This window comes from Dipodomys merriami, unplaced genomic scaffold (genome assembly GCF_024711535.1).
Source record: "Dipodomys merriami isolate MVZ:Mamm:240054 unplaced genomic scaffold, mDipMer1.0.p SCAF_53, whole genome shotgun sequence".
Lineage (NCBI taxonomy): Eukaryota > Metazoa > Chordata > Mammalia > Rodentia > Heteromyidae > Dipodomys > Dipodomys merriami.
Window position 1 is genome coordinate 7,805,775 of NW_027206102.1, and position 15,455 is coordinate 7,821,229.

The window sequence follows — 15,455 nt, forward strand, 5'->3', positions numbered from 1 at the left end:
AATACATGAGAATCGGTAGGAAGGTAGTATATGTCATTGAATACTAGATAGACACCTCTGGCAGTACCTAAATATCTAAATTTATATTTGGGCTGGAAAAGTGGCTCCGTTGTAGAGCTCTTACCTTGCATGCCTGAGGTCCTGCGTTTGATTCTTCAGCACCACATAAGCAAAAAGAAAAAGCCAGAAGTGGTGCTGTGGCTCAAGTGGTAGAGTGCTAGCCCTGAGCTGAGGTCAAGCAACCAGGCCCAAAGTTCAGGCCCCATGACCAGACACCAAAATAAATACATACATTTTATTTATTTATATATCTCCATCGACATAGAAAGTTACTGCTATTTTGGCCAAACCTGGGGCTTGATCCCAGGTCCTGAGATCCACTTGGCAGCTGAATGGGCTAGAGGCTGCGGTGCTGACACTCACCCATTCATGAATTCGGCCTCTCAGGCATTCACATCAGGTCCTATTATTGCCAAAAATTTCTTCCTGGTGTAATATTTCAAGGGTGACACCTGTTTTCCTTTTCTATACAAGTTCATAATATGTCTGCAAAGCTACACGCTATGGAATAGATGGGAATAAATGTAATAAATGCTATAGGTGCACTCACGGTCCATAAAATAAATGCTAAATAAATAAATAAATGATAAAATATAATGTATCACTCAAAAAACATGATATAGATTGAATATATTGATGTAAGTAGAAATCATATATTTAACATGTCTATAAATGTTATGAAATGCTTGAATTCAGGCCTAGGGAAGAGTTTAGTTCATGCATGATTCTCATTGGAAATGATAGGCAAGATGTATGGCACAACAATTATTTTTAATTAAGAGTTCATGAAGTGTGACAATAAGAATCACATTCAGGAAATGGAGGCATTGGGAAAGATCCAAGAATCGGTACTTAAATGGTAGATAGGATTTGAACACAGCTCGCTACATCTCCTACTCTATCCAAATAGGTAATTAGCATACTAGCTTCAGCTTATGAATGGATGAATATTGTGCCCCATCCCCACACTGGGGCTCTATCTCAGGTCTGGGTATGTCTTAGCTCACAAGCTGATGGGCTCATGTTGACCTATTTGGCTGTTGGGCTTCCTAGACCCCAAGTTCAAATCCCAGCACTACCAAAAGGTTTATCTTGATGTGAGAAGCCAATTCTTGCACCTGTTTTCCTGTACTGTGCAAGTGCTGGGTCTCAGCAAGAATCAAGAAACACTGGCAACTCTATACCCATGAGAATAGGTTGTCATCCATGTCAGCACAGTTTTATATGTCATTCTATGCTCAATAAAATACACAATACATCCTTGAAAAAGACACAAAATAAAAAGAATAACTACACTGAATGCAAGATGCATACCACACCTTACGTAAATAGAGATCCTATGTTTAAAAGAGCTGGGCTTCTTATTTTGTCCAGTGCTGTGACTTCAGATCAGGCCCCGGACTAGGCCTGACATTCTATTCTTCAAGGATGGTGAGCCTCCCCTTCCCCCACAGTGCAACAGAGTTACCCATACCTGAGTTCAAATCCCAGCACTGACAAAAGATTCATCCTGATGTCAGAAGCCAGTCGTTGTACCTGTTTTCCTCTCCTGTGAAAGTCCTGGGTCTCAGCTAGGCTGGAGAATGAATGCATAGGCAACCCTGTAACCATGGGAAAACTTTGTCATCCATGTCAGCACAGTTATAGCTGTCACCATACTCAGTAAAATACACCATACCTCCATGAATTAGACACAAATTAAGGAGAAGTGCACTGAAAGCAAAATGATGACTGCACATGTATGTCAATATAGATCCTGTGTTTAAATTATGAATTTAGGACTATCCTGGCCCTCCCTGGGGTTCGATGTCAGGTCCTAGGAAAGGTCTAGCTCCTTAGTTGCTCACAGGCTGGTATCCTCACCTAGACCTTTTCGCCAATTTGCCCTGCTGGGCTCTGAGTTAAAATCCCAATACTGCCAATAGATGAACTCTCATGTGAGAAACACATCGATCCACCTGTTTTCCTATGAAAGTCCAGGTTCTCAGGGAGGATGGAGAATGCTATATAGGCAACTCGATAGCCATAGGAATAGGTGGTCATCCGTTTCGGCACAGTTATGTCTGTCATCATGCTCAATAAAACACAAAATGCATACATGACTAAGACACACAATAAAAAGAGTAACTATACTGAATGCATGAGGCATTCCACACATCTATGTAAATAGAGATCCTATATGTAAAATAGGTGGGTATATTATTTTTGCCAATACTGCGGCTTCAATTCAGGCCCTGTGACTTAGCCTGATATTGTAGTCTTCAAGGATGGTGAGCTTCCCTTTCCTCCACAGTGCTATAGATTTACCCAGACCTGAGTTGGAAACCCAGCAGTGGTAGAAAAATGGTGCGAGTTCTGAGCCAGGGTGTTTATTATTATTATTATTATCATTATTATTATTATTATTATTATTATTGTTGTTGTTGTTGTTGTTATTGTTATTATTATTACTATTACTATTATTATTTGCCAAGGAAGGGATTTGAACTCAGTTTGTGGTAACTCTGCCTTAGCTTCAATCACCTCAGGGTGACAGGCTGCCATGGGCCCATAGCCAATCCTGGGATGCTAGGCTTTGAAGTCTTGCAGGAAAACACACACACACACACACACACACACACACACACACACACACACACACAAACACACAAACACACACAGAGAAGAGAGAGAGAGAGAGAGAGAGAGAGAGAGAGAGAGAGAGAGAGAGAGAGAGAGAGAGAGAGAGAGAGAGAGAGGGAGAGAAGCCGCGGGATGGAATTTTTACATTTTTTTCCCTTTCTATGATGACCATCCTGGGTCTGAATGACATGTCTACAAAGGGTACTTCACCGTGCATTGGCGAAGGCTAGTGGGCTATCAGGGAAGCCATAGTCCCATGCAGCAATGTAGGCCCTGAGTTTAACTGTTGGTCCTGACACCTACCAATCGGGGGATTTCCCGAGACTTATTCCTATGCATCGGAATACCGATGGAATATTAACAAACTATGATTGAGAAGTTTCTGCATGCATAGGTCTAGTCTAAAATTAGACACATTGATCTTATTGAATAGTTTATTAAGCATGAAAAGAATCCTATTCCTTCAATGGCACATAATAACTACCTAAGTGTTGGTAGGAACGTAGTTGATGTCATTGAATCCTAGGTAGATGTCTCTGGCACTCTATACAAATATATATTTATTGGTATACTACCACCTGCCTATCCATGTATGGCTATTTTGTCCACCCCTGTGGCTTGATGTCAGAGTCTGGGAACTGCCTGGCAGTTTCCTGGGCTAAAGGTTGTCGTTTTGACACACCCATTCATGAATTGGTTCTGCTAGGCCCTGAGTTCAGATTCCAGCACTGCCAACAATTGGATCATGGTGTAAGAAGCCAAGCGTGACACCTGTTTTCCTTTGTTCTGAGCGTTCTGGATGTCAGACATGATTGAGAACACTTCTACAAATCTAAATACTATGTGATAGGATGTCATCAAAATAATAAATGGAATAAGGTTATCACAGTCAATAAAATAAATGGTTAATGAATAAAACAGCAATACAATAAATAACCACAACAAACAGGATATGTACTGAACATCTATAAGTAAGTATAAATCTTATCATTACAATATATATAAATAGTATGTTTCCCAGAGCTGGGGCTTGAATTCAAGCCTAGAGAGCAAGCCTGACTTTCTTGACTTCAAGCACGGTGAGCTTCTCCTTTGTCCACAGTGCTGCAAAGTTACCCAGACCCTGAGTTCAAATCCAAAGCCTGGCAGAAAAAACGGCACCAATTGCAAGCCAGGGAGATTATTTATTTATTTATTTATTTATCTATCAATCTATTTATTTATTTATTTTGTGCGAAGCAAGGTCTTGAACTCAGGTCATGGCAACTCTGCCTCATCTTCCATCACTCTAGTCTGGGGTGCAGCCACTGGAACCACAGGCAATCCTGGGATCCGAGACCTCCAGGCCTTCTGGAGGGGAAAAATGCACAGAGAATAAGTGGTGGGATGAAGTTTTACCATTTTGCACCATGACCATTTGGGTCTGAATGATACGGCTCCAAAGGGTACTTCACTTTGTATTGCTGAAGGCTGGCAGGGTACTGGGGAAGACATAGTCCTGCACGGCAATATAAGCCTAGAGTCGAATCTAAGTCATGTCACTTCCAGATGGTGGGAGATCCTAAGAGACCCATTCCCATTTATAAGAATAATGATTGAATGTTGTAAGTGTCACGGTTGAATGAGTTGCTCATGAGTGATACTCGTATAAAATTAGACATTATGATTTCAGTAGGCTGACTAATTTTATTTAATATGAAGCATTAAAAGACTACTATTTTTGGAAGTGGCTCTGTGGCTCAAGTGATAGAGTGCTCGCTTTGAGCTGAATAGTGCAGGGACAGCGCCAAGCCCAGAGTTTATGTTTTTGAAAAGACTACTATTTCTTACAGGGACACATTAATTTCAGAACACTTATTTACTTAATAGTTTATTAAGGATGAAAACAATAATATTAATTATATGGAGACATAATAAATACCCAAGAATTGTTAAGAATGTAGTGTATATAACTGAATAATGGATAGACATCTCTGGCACACTATAAAGATATATATTTATTAGCATACTAACATCTGTATGTCAATCTGTTTTTATTTTGTCAACCCCTGGGGCTCAATCTCAGGTCCTGGGAAATGCCTGTCAGTATGTCATGCTGACAATCATTCATGAATTTGGCCCTGTAGGCCATGAGTTCAAATGCCAGCACTCCCAAACAAGAAATCATGGAGTAAGAAGCAGATGGTGACACATGTTTTCCTTTTCTGTGAAAGTCCTGTGTGTCAGGTATGAAGTGAAATACATATGCAGACCTATATCCTATGTAATCAATATTATATGTGCCATAATAGTCAATAAAATAAATGGTCACTACATGAACAAAACAAAAAATAAAATGAATAACTACATTAAATGCAATATGGAGTCAATATATGTATGTAAATATAAATCATATACTTAAAATGTACACAAATATGATGTATTCTAGGCGTGGGGACCAATTTCAGGCTTAAGGAACAGACTTGAATTTCTTGACTTCAAAAAAGCAAGCCTCCCCTTGCTACACAGTGCAACAGATTTACCCAGACCATGAGTTCCAATCTCAGTCCTGGCAGAAAAAAATGGCATCTCTGTGCTATGTGATGCCAAATTCTTAGGTATTTCATTATTTCTCCATTTAATGAATGTAATTTTTTAAATGCTTCATAAAGTATTGATTAAAATCAATCAGTGTCCTAGAATATAATTGTGTATGATTTTATCCTAGAATCATTCAAAAACTGTCCATTCAATCATGATATACATCACATTCCATTGGTATTCATATGGATAGAAATGAGTTTTTAGGATCTTCTGCCATTTGGAGGTGGCAGGACCAGGATTTGAATTGTGGGCTCCAGCTCCCACTACTTAACCCCGAAGATAGGGAATTTACCAGTCTGTCCAAGAACATCAGCAAGACCAATGCTTAAGCAGGCACCAGTGGCTATCAGCAGACCTCCATGATAATTACAAGGCTGTGAAAGGAGATTCATGGTCAAAGTCACCCTAGGCTGGAAAGTACTTGAGACGCCTGTCCAACTTCAGTGTCAACAAAGCCAGAAGTAGAGCCGTGTGGCTCCAGTGGTAGAAGGGTAGCATTGAACAAAAGCAGCTCACCAACTGTGCCTAGGTCCTGAGTTCAATGTCCGGGACTGGCAACAAACAGGCATACACACAAAAATCTGTGCAGCTATATGGCTAAAGCAGGTCTCCCTCTTGTTCCCAACTGGATTGCACAGAGTTCCCTGGGAAAGGGGCTGCTGTCATCTTGACTCCGCCCATTCTGCCTGCATCACAGGATACCAGCCATACCCCCTTTTTCTTATGGTTCTTTCTGACCAATGGGATACAAGAATCGTGGCCACCCACATTCCATGCTGCCCTGTAGCACCAAGATTCCCTCTGTTGGGTGACACCACTACCAGCAGTTGAGGAAGGTAGAGGTAACTGAGTGATAAACAAGAGTCTCGAGGCGAATTTGGAGTACAATAGGAAATTGACAACCTAGTAAGAGAGTGGGAGAATAGAGGATTTCCCAGAGCCTGGGAATGTGGCCAGCCCATCTTTCCCATCCCAGCGCTCAGATATCTGAAACAACAAGACTCCGTGAGAGAGCTGTGGGCAATAAACTACTGCCAGAACACCAGCAGAAGAAATCCTCCCATCAGACCTTCAGCATTCAAGAAAACAAAGAATACATAAAAGGGAAGGATCCCAAAGACAAATACCTCTGGGAAGGGTGATTCAACCAAGGGTCTGGCCATGGGTGATGCTGACCACTGGCCTCCCCTGCCTTTGGACACAGTCACAGCCACCAGGGTCCAGATTGTCAAGGGTCCCAATACCACCAAGAATATGCAGAGGTGCTAGCAACATGTGGTGCCTGCCCTGGACCACAGCAAAAGGAGAAACCAGGTGCTCTATGCCAAAATCCAACCACTGAAACAGGAAAAGACAGACCTGCAGGATTGACGAGAGAAAGAGAAGGAGAAGGTAGCCAAAGTACACAAAGCAACAAAAACAGAGCTAGACATCCACAAGCCACCCATATAGAGGTTGGTTTCTGCAGAAAGTGATTTACAATCAGCACCAGCCCACATGCAGCTCATGGCCGATGACAGTGAAATGGAGCATGAAGCTCTCACCAGCTGCCTACAGGCCGCAGAGCAGCGCATGGCAGAGCTGGAGATGGTGGCTTCTGTGGTTACTACTTACAGAAGGTGACCAAAATGTTCAAACAGCTAAATGATGTAACACTTCAGCTCAAGAAAAAGAAGAGAAGCTTCTATGACCTGCAGCAAGTGAACACAGAATTTTAGGAGAAGGTGTAAGCATTCTGGACATAGAGGAGCAACAGGAAGAACAGAATCTGCAAGTTCCAACAAGTGCTGTAGGGGTGTGAGGTACTAAGGAGACTTCAGGACAACCTGAGTTGAATGGTGTCTGCAGCGAATCTGGAGACAGACACATTCTTGCAGAACCTGAGCATTGAGAGGTCCACGCAAAAGGAGGAGCCCTGGTGGCAGACCGAGCAGGTGAACCAACTGGCAGAGGAAAAGGAGTGAGGATGAAGCTAGGTGCTGCACCTAGAGAATGAGCTGGGGGAACTGAGAAGGAAGTTGGCAAAGCCATGGCCCTCTGCGGGTCCATCTCAGGAGGAGCAGCACCTGCGGGCCCACACCTACAGCACGCAGATGGGGTTGAAAAACCTGGAGAAACAACTTCACATCCAGTTACAGGAAAACTAGAAACTCCGTCTCCATTATGCAGAGCAGCGGGAGCAAGTGGGAGGATTGGAAGAGAAAACCAAGGATCCACAGGAAATCCCCGAGACCCCACGATGTGCATGTGTATGAAACCCACAGCTGGAGGAACAGCTGGCCTTGCTGCAGGACGCTCTCTACAGGGTGAGCAGTGAGAAGGAGGATCTCACCAGCATCGTGGACTCAGAGCAGCAGGTGAAGAAACATCTACAGGAATAGCTGTACTGCTGAGAGGAGAAGATATAGAAAGGGAAAGAGGTAGCTGAGAGAGAAAGCCAAGTGACTCAGGATCTCCGGGAGCAGCAGGAGCAGTCTCTGGCCCAGCTTCAGGAGCTCAGAGTCACCTGTGAGCAGCACATCACCTCCAATGAGCAGCTGTGCTCCAAGTAGTAGGTCCTGCAGTAGCACCTGCAGAGGCAGACCCAGCTGTTGGAGCACCTGAAACAAGTGCAGGGTCCAACCAACTGGGGGGACAAGATGGTGCCCCCAAAGTGGCAGGACAGTTTCAAGTGCCTGGATGTGACCAGTCCAGAGGAGGAGCACATGCAGGCCCAGCTGAGCTTCCTGGCTTTCCCTGGGGAAGGAGAAGCTGTGAACCCTGGAGAAGCAAAAGCTGAGGAAGTGACTCTCCTCGATGTGCCCATGGCAGAGGATGGAGATGTCCCCCAAACTCAGAGGGACGTGGAGCTCTTAGCACTCTCGGAGGCTGAGATCCACAGGGGGATACTCCTGCCACAGGAGCAGCGAGACTGCTGCAGGCACTCCCCCTCCCACCGACAGCTCAGTGCCAGATAGAGCTGGAGCCACAGGTCCCCCGCCCAATGAGCTGCCACCACAGCATGTGTGAGGATGGGAAGTGGGACACGTGGGCGTCCAAGAAGAAAATCTTCTTCATCCACAACCTGCCTGATGAGGTGGACTTCCAGAGTCCTGCAGATGAGCTCCACCATCGATGCAACCAGCTGTCGGCACATATCTGCACCATCCAGGAGTCCCTCCTGACATGTAAAGGACAGATGTTCATTCTGGATCAGCTGTGTCAGGAGAAAGCCGAGTGCATGTGCCAGCTATCCCAGGAGAATATGAAGAGTAGATAGCTGCCAGAGCTTCTGTCGCTCCTACACGGGGCTCCAGATGCTGACACAGGCTGAGCTCCCCACCAGTGCAGCTGCTTCAGAGGCCTCAGGGTCCTGGGGAGTCAAAATCAGGGAGAAGCAGAAAGGTTTTGAAGAATTGCAAATTCAGGATAGTGTGGAAACTGCAAGAGGAGAGGTCAAGTTTCCCTGCCCCGTACAGGACTCCCCCACAGAGCATGTCCTACTGCAGATCCCCACATGCAGAACTGCCCACAGCTGGTGTGCTCAGGCTTGCATTGCTCTGTACCTTTTTTCTGTAGACAGATGGGGATGATGACTCCCTATGTGACTTACTGAGTCCCAAAATCCTCAGCAGCCACCAGAACTAGGTGGCCAGGTGGGCTTCTCTAGGCCTCCATCTGCCTGGTGATAGGAAGGGTAAACTATGGGCCTGATAGAGCAGAGGCTGCTGGGAGGAGGCCCAAATTCCAGGAACATCTAATGGCTCATTGGTGGCCAGGGAAGAGGCCCGTGTTATGCTTATCAAAAAGAATAAATTGTTTCCAAAGGGGAAAAAATGCCTCCACAAAGATTTGTTCTTCCAGTTATGGGGCTTGAACTCAGGGCCTGTCCACTGTCCTTGAGCTCTATTTGATCAAGACTGGTGGTCTACAAGTTGAGCACCATCTCCCCTTCCAGCTTTTTCTTTGTGGAATCGAACCCAGGGCTTCAGGCTTGCTAGGCAACCATTCTATCACTGAGCCACATTCTCAGCTAGGATGATCTCCTGCCCCCAAACCCATATGGCCATTCCTCAGATAAATAGGAAATAGGGGCTAGGATGAATATGAAGCACAAGTCTGGTTCACACAGAAACAATCCCCTGCCCCCTCTTCGACACCCTTATTTAAAGTTTCTCTTTTACTATTGAGGGATGAGAGAGGGAGAGGGACATCTGAGCGAGGAGTACCAAGAACAGTGGCCCCCTGAGCCCCACAGCTTCCCCCACACAAGTCGTCCTACAGATTCCCATCTTACCTGACTCAATGTTGTGTCTACACTGTCTCCCTACTCCTGCAAAGCTCAGAATGAAATAAATGTCAGCCCTAGCCTCATCCCACACCCAGGGTAGAAGCTCCTAGTCCCAAACTGACTTCCACCTCTGACTTCCCAGAGTTAGGCTGGACCCACCACTCACCACTGTGTTGGTGTCAATGATCTCATGGATGGATTTCAGGAAGAAGGTTTATGGAAAAGAGCAGATGCAGCAGGGTAAGCAGGGAGGAAGGACCCAGGGCAATTGGTCTGGGATCTTCCTCCTTGGAGTCCTCCTGTCAAGCCAGAGCCATCCTGACCCAAAACCCAGCCAAGGGCAGGGGGTGGAGAAGATAGAGGAGCACGGGACTAGAGGAGGTACTGCTTTATCTTGGTGCACTTGAAATTTCCAATATTTGGCCCATGCCAATCCCAAAGCCAACATGCAATGCCTCTCCTTGTTATTATCCATGAGTGTTGTCCCTGAGCTCTTTTTCTCAAGGCTTGCACTCTACCACTTTAGCCAAGGGACAGTTCTTGTTTTCTGATGGTTCATAGAGGATAAGAGTCTCACACACTTTCCTGCCCAAGCTGGCTTGGAAGCCAGATCTTACCTTCCTGAGTAGCAAGGATGTCAGTCGTGAGCCACAACTGCCCAGCATATGCTGCCTTTTTAAAGGATCTTGGCAAGTCTGTAAATGGAACCCTAAAGGGCCTGGATAGACCAAGACCCAATCAAGGAGCTGGGACTGGGGAAGGCTGACATTCTAGCCATTCTGTTCCCCAAAATTATAGATGTCAGGTGGTGTTGGATGCATCTAACTACTAGGCCAACAACCACCAGACTTAGTGGGAAAAAGGTATAGAATACCCAAAGGTTACAGTGTAGAAATCTCTGATTTTGCATGCATATGGGTGTGTGTGTGTGTGTGTGTGTGTATGTGTGTGTGTGTATGTGTTTGTGTGTGTGTGTGTTTGTGTGTATGTGTGTGTTTACCAAGGTTTGAAGAGCTTATGTGGTAACATTTAGCTTGTTTGCACAAGTTTGGTGCTCTAACACTTGAACTATAGTATTACTTCTTCCCAGCTTTTTGGTGATTCTTTGGAGATAAGAGTATGCCCAGGCTAGGTTTGAATCTTGATTGATCTTCCAGTGTCAGCCTTGAGTAGCTAGGATTATAGGCATGTGCCACTGACATCCAGCTGCATGGATGTCTTTTCATACTTTCTGTTCTAACAGCTGTCTACTTGCCTTGGCCTAGATCGCTGACCTCCACATCAGCTCCCAGCAGCACCTGACTGTGTGGAGACCATAATGTTCAAAAATTGTCAGTGCATCCTATTTCTTTGTCCTCAGGGGAGGGTATGTCTCCTCTGAAGACCGGAGGGGTAAGGGAAGGGGTACGAGGGATAGCTGTAGATGGGTGCTCGGCTAGGAAATAGGTACTCTGTTTTATCCAAAAAGGAATGCGTGCCCAGATGCTAATGGCTCATGCTCTCATAATCCTAGCTCATTCTGCAGGCTGAGATTGGAGGATTAACGTTCAGATGCAGCCCAGCAAGAATTGTCTGTGAAACTCTCCTCTCCCAAGAACCACCTGAAAGCTGGAAGAAAAGCTCTGGCTTAAGTGGTAGAGTGGTATCCTTGAATGAAAAAACTGAGGGACAGAGCATGGGCCCTGGATTCAAGCCCTACTACTAAGATACACTCATGCACATGCACACACACACACACACACACACACACACACACACACACACACACACACACACACAGAGGAAGGTAGTAATGATAAGCTGAGCTAGAACTGGGGGCAGTCCTGAGGCATAATCATAATAAACTCTCAAGCCACATCAGTTGTTTCTCCTTAAGTGCTTCTTGGGCTGAGGGGTCTGGGCTATGGCAGTAAATTGCATGGAACCAGCCCCTCCATCCCAGCACGGGGACATAGAACCAAGGGAAGGCCACTATGGATGCTCCTTTGTAGTTGTCCCATGATTGCAGACCTTCATCTGCCCTGAACACTGGTGAGTTAAGCAGGGCTCCGAGTCCTGGGACTCCTGGAATATAGCGACTGCTACAAGCAGCAGCCAACCTGCTTTTGTTCCTCAGCCTACAAGTCTTTCATGAGCCCAACTCAAAACCTGCCCAAGGTGTGCCTGACAAATTCACATTCTTGTGATTCCCTTGTGAGCTGGCCTTAACTGGTCTACCCCTTCTGGCCCAGAACCGTGGTCTGAGACGTTGATTTAGTGCTTAGATCCACACTGCGCTCATGACAGATGCCCTTCTGATGAACGGCGGATGACCTGCATGCCACAAGGCATGACCTTTTCTGGTACTGTGTCCTGCTCTGTAGGCAAAGGCCTTCAAGGAGGCTGCTCTCAAGACTTGTAGGACACATAGACATTGGAAGATCATCAGGAGCACACTGGAAAGTACTTGCTAGAGCCATAACATGAGGTCAAAGCAGGCCAGGTATTGGTCATGGGGCTCTAAGTCTGGGCCTGGGCACCGTCTCTCAGCTCTTCAGCTTAGCACTTCAGCCGCTTCTGGTTTTCTGGTGGATCTTTGGAGATCAGAATCTCCCGGACATTCCTGCCCAGGATGGCTTTGAATGGCAATCCTCACATCTCAGCCTCCTGATGTGCTAGGAGGACCAGCATAAGCCACCCATGCCTGGCCTATCTGTCCATTCACCACAGTGGACTAGGAGCTCCTGAAAGCTTTTCTTTATTTTGTAGGTGCCAGTACTGGGGCCTGAACTCATGGTCTGGCCTGTAGTTTCTTAACATTTTCTCTCAATGAGGACATGCTACCACTTGAGCCAAAGCTCCATTTCTGGCTTTTGTTAGTTCATGGGCAAGAAAGTCTCACTAACTTTCCTCCCTTGAGATGGCTTTGACCCACAATCTCTGATCTCAGTCTCCTGAGTAGCTAGGATTTACGGGGGTTGAGCCACTGGTGGCATTGGGCTAGAAGCTTTTCTTAAGAGAGTTCTTCCCTGCATTTGCCCTGAGTCCTCCATGCAAAGAGGGCCTGAGGGTCAGGAGCTGTGAAAAATAGGCTTCCAGCCACAGAAATTGGCTGGGGTCTTTGGTGAAATGTCAAGCTAATATTTCCCTGGGCCTCATTCTGGGACCTCACCCTCTGCCCTACTTGTGACTCAAGTACAAATCTTGACCCAGCCTTCAGTGTTCTGCCAGACTTGTCTGAAGCCACAGAACCATCATTCCATCCACACAACCTGCTCTACACCACACCTCAGGACCTTTGCCCATGGTGTACCTTGTGCCTGAGGCTCTCTGTCCTGTTCCACAACTTAGAACTCCTATGGAATTTTGGCACTGGTTATATCACTTCCTGGAGCAAGTCTTTCCTTTCCTTCTCCATCTTTTTTTTAAAAAAATACTGAGTTTCTAGAGGTGGAATTTGTGCAGGTTGACTGTCAAATTCTCTATCTTGGGGTGTGTGTGTGTGTGTGTGTGTGTGTGTGTGTGTGTGTGTGTGTGTGTGTGTGTGTGTATGTGTGTGTGTGTGCCTGTGCCTGTGCAACTCCTAGGGTTTGAATTCAGGGCCTGGATGCTATCCCTGATCTTTTGTGCTCAAGACTAGCACTCTACTACTTCAACCACAGCTCTACTTCTGGCTTTGTGGGTGTTTAATTGGAGAAAAGAATCTCATATAGACTTTCCTGCTTGAATTTGGCATCCTCAGATCTCAGCCTCCTGAGTAGCTAAGGTTACAGGAGTGAGCAAACAGCATCTGCCCTCTACCTATTACCCATAACCTCGGCCCTCCTCTAAATCCAAGAAGAATATGTCTCACTATGCTCACGTTTTTTGTTGCTGTTGTTGTTGTTGTTGCTAATCTTAGGGCTTGAACTCAGGGTCTGGGCATGTTCCTGACCTTTTTTTGCTCAAGGTTAGCACTTTTATTGCTTAAGCCACAGTTTCACTTTTGGCTTTTTCTGTTTCTGTGTTAGGAAGGAATCAAACTCAGGGCTTCATGTGTGCTAAGTAAGCACTCTACCAGTAAGCCACATTCGAAGCCCAAAGCTTACTTCTAATGGGAGTTATGATGGTGGGATTTTGGATTACCCCTTTTGGCACAGAAATTGCTGGCTATTTCCTATCTTTCCCAGGATTTGGGACCAGCCTGAGACTCAACAATGAAGAATGATGAATGAGTGATGGCCACCAGGCCCCAGAGACCTAGGCTCACATCTTAATGAGGGATAGAGGATTTAGAGCCACAACCTTCAACAACTTCTACAGCCTAAGAATTGTGGTTTCCCTTGAGAAGTGCCAGGACATAATGCACCCGTTGTACACACCAGTTGCACACACCACCCCAGGCAAAGCCTTCATGGCTTCAGTTCTTAAATTCCAGTGAAGGATGCTTATTCAAGCTGCCTGCTCAGACTTAGTACTCTCTGAGGGCCTGTTCCAGCTTGCCCAGTTTGGGGGGCTGGGCATGGCCAACCTGCTGAATGCCCATCATCCTGGCCCTGTCCCGGAGACTTTTGCTCAAGGGTAGTGCTCTGCAACTTGAGCCACAGGGCCACTCAGGGTGTTTTTGTTGTTATTTTATTTTGATTTCCTGTGATCTCTTAAGAAATATGAGTGTCCCAGTCTGTCCTACCCAGGCTGAATTCAACTTGGCATCTCAGCCTCCTGAGGAGATAGGATTACAGGCAAGAGCCACTGACACTTGGCTTCCTTTTCATCTTGTTGTTCTTTTTTTTTTCGTGACAATCTGAAATCTTCAAGGTGTCATTCCAATGGTTTGTATTAGAAGTAAACTTCCCAGGCCTGGAATTCGAATGCTAGGACTACCACCCACAAATGGAGGGAGATCCTAACAAACTCATTCCTATTCATGCGAATGCTAATGGAATGTTATGAAAGTAATAATTAAATTTGCAGTTAATTCATGATTCTACTTTAGAATGCCACACAAAAATTATTGAATTTATATCTTCCATTCTAGCACCATGGTATGATTAAGGATATTGACTGATTTTTATTAATGATTTTATAAGTATTAAATGATGATACTGAAGTGCCCCCGTCGCAGGACCCCCACCAAGAAGACCGCCGAGAGTCGGACGTTCTGAAATACAAAAACAAGGCTTCATTCAGTCAGGCTGCAGCTCAGGCCACGTCTTACACACCGACACAGTGGAGCTTTAGGAGGAAGCCCCGAGCTGAAATTTCATAGGGCTTATAAAGACAAAAACTACAAAGTTACAGTAACCAGATGTGTTAACAGGACATCCTAGGTTGATAAGGGGTGATAGGGGGTGATCAGACCATTTGGGCTAGGGCATTAAAGGGCAGGGTGTTATCAGACCATTTGGGCTAGGACAATAAAGGGCAGGGGGTTATCATACCATTTGGGCTAGGGCAATAAAGGGCAGGGGTTATCTGTGAAGCAAGGGAAGTTTGTGGCCACAGATAACTCTGTCCTTGGGATTTATGTGAGCTCTGGTTAACTTCAACATGGACAAGTCAGTTCCTGGAATTTATGTTTGCTCTGGGTCACTCATAATTTAACATAAAGGACAGAATGGCTGCCGCCTCAAAATGGAGTTACTTTAACTCTTCAATACTTCATTAAATGGAAGCATAATTTAATAACTAATAATTTGTAATAATATATAATTTAATAATATCCTCACATTTCCTGTCTCTCTATATATATATGTATGTATGTATGTATATATATATATATATATATATATATATATATATATATATATATATATATATATATATATATATATTTGGCGTTACTGTGGCTTGATCACAGGTCCTCAGAACTTCCTGGCAGCTCAGTTTTCTGGAGGCTGGTGTGCTAAATCTGTGACCCCATTTATGGATTGGGCATTTTAGGCCATGCGTTGAAATCCCA